We start from the raw sequence: 1,861 nt of genomic DNA on the forward strand, positions 1-1,861 counted from the left end.
TACTAAAAACAATGCCAAAGAGCGTATAAATTATCCGCTCATCAGCCTTCAACCTTTACTAACACGTCCTCTACTTGTCCGTAAGCCTGTTTTCTTGAATTGTCTACCATCTCTAATGAGATTTTAGCAGCTTGCACCCTAAAGATTCCTAGTTTCTCTATTACAGAGAGGGGCATGAGGTTTATCCCTGAACCAAGGTCACACAGAGCCTTTTCAAAGATCATGGTGCCTATGGTACAAGGTATTAGGAACTTTCCAGGATCCTGTTTCTTCTGAGGCAATGTCAGTTGATCCAGATCACTTAGTTCATTGATGAACAAGGGAGGTTCATCTTCCCAAGTCTCAATACCAAATAATTTGGCATTTAGCTTCCTGATTGCACCAAGGTACTTGGTAACTTGCTCCTCAGTAACATCCTCATTCTCTTCAGAAGAGGAATACTCATCAAAGCTCATGAATGGCATAAGGAGGTTTAATGGAATCTCTATAGTCTCTAGTTGAGCCTCAGATTCCTTTGGTTCCTCAGAGGGAAACTCCTTATTGATCACTGGACGTCCCAGGAGGTCTTCCTCCTTGGGAATCACGTCCTCCTCCTCTTTTGTGGTTTCGGCCATGATGGTCATTTCAATGGCCTTGCACTCTCCTTTTGGATTTTCTTCTGTATTGCTTGGGAGAGTACTATGAGGAGTTTCAGTAATCTTCTTACTCAGCTGGCCCACTTGTGCTTCCAAATTTCTAATGGAAGACCTTGTTTCATTCATGAAACTCACAGTGGCCTTAGATAGATCAGAGACTAAGTTTGCTAAATTAGAAATATTTTGTTCAGAGTTCTCTGTCTGTTGCTGAGTGGATGATGGAAAAGGTTTACTATTGTTAAACCTATTTCTTCCACCATTATTAAAGCCTTATTGAGGCTTTTGATCCTTCAATGAGAGATTTGGGTGATTTCTCCATAAGGGATTATAGGTGTTTCTAGATGGTTCACCCATGTAATTCACCTCTGCTATTGCAGGGTTTTCAGGATCATAGGCCTCTTCTTCAGAAGGCGCCTCTTGAGTACTGTTGGATGCAGCTTGCATTCCATTCAGACTCTGAGAAATCATATTGACTTGCTGAGTCAATATTTTGTTCTGAGCCAATATGGCATTCAGAGTATCAATTTCAAGAACTCCCTTCTTCTGAGGCGTCCCATTGCTCACAGGATTCCTCTCAGAAGTGTACATGAACTGGTTATTAGCAACCATGTCAATGAGTTCTTGAGCTTCTGCAGGCGTTTTCTTTAGGTGAATGGATCCACCTGCAGAAGTATCCAATGACATCTTAGCTAATTCAGACAGACCATCATATAATATATCCAGGATGGTCCATTCTGAAAGCATGTCAGAAGGATACTTTTTGGTCAGTTGCTTGTATCTCTCCCAAGCTTCATAGAGGGATTCACCTTCTTTCTGTTTGAAGGTTTGAACATCCACTCTAAGCTTACTAAGCTTTTGAGGAGGAAAGAACTTGGCTAAGAAAGCCGTGACCAGCTTATCCCAAGAGTTCAGGCTATCTTTGGGTTGAGAGTCCAACCACACTCTAGCTCTGTCTCTTACAGCAAAAGGGAAAAGCATGAGCCTATAGACTTCAGGATCTACTCCATTAGTCTTAACAGTATCACAGATCTGCAAAAATTCAGTTAAGAACTGAAAAGGATCTTCAGATGGAAGTCCATGGAACTAATTGAGAAACTAATTGAGGTTTCAGTTCTGCTGCATCAGAGAAACTAATTGAGGTTTCAGCTCAAAATTGTTTGCTCCAATGGTGGGGATGGAGATGCTTCTTCCATGTAAATTGGAATTAGGTGCAGTAAAGTCACCAA

The 1,861-nt window shown here is 41.3% G+C and overlaps 1 non-coding gene across 1 annotated transcript; it reads left to right on the plus strand.

Annotated features, from left to right (window-relative positions):
- Positions 1-1,373: 1,373 nt before the first annotated feature.
- LOC112787803 (small nucleolar RNA R71) lies at positions 1,374-1,481 on the plus strand. Its single transcript, XR_003195194.1, has one exon. It is a non-coding gene; the product is annotated as a small nucleolar RNA R71 (small nucleolar RNA).
- The last annotated feature ends 380 nt before the right edge of the window (positions 1,482-1,861 follow it).

This window comes from Arachis hypogaea, chromosome 20, assembly GCF_003086295.3.
Source record: "Arachis hypogaea cultivar Tifrunner chromosome 20, arahy.Tifrunner.gnm2.J5K5, whole genome shotgun sequence".
NCBI classification, from domain to species: domain Eukaryota; kingdom Viridiplantae; phylum Streptophyta; class Magnoliopsida; order Fabales; family Fabaceae; genus Arachis; species Arachis hypogaea.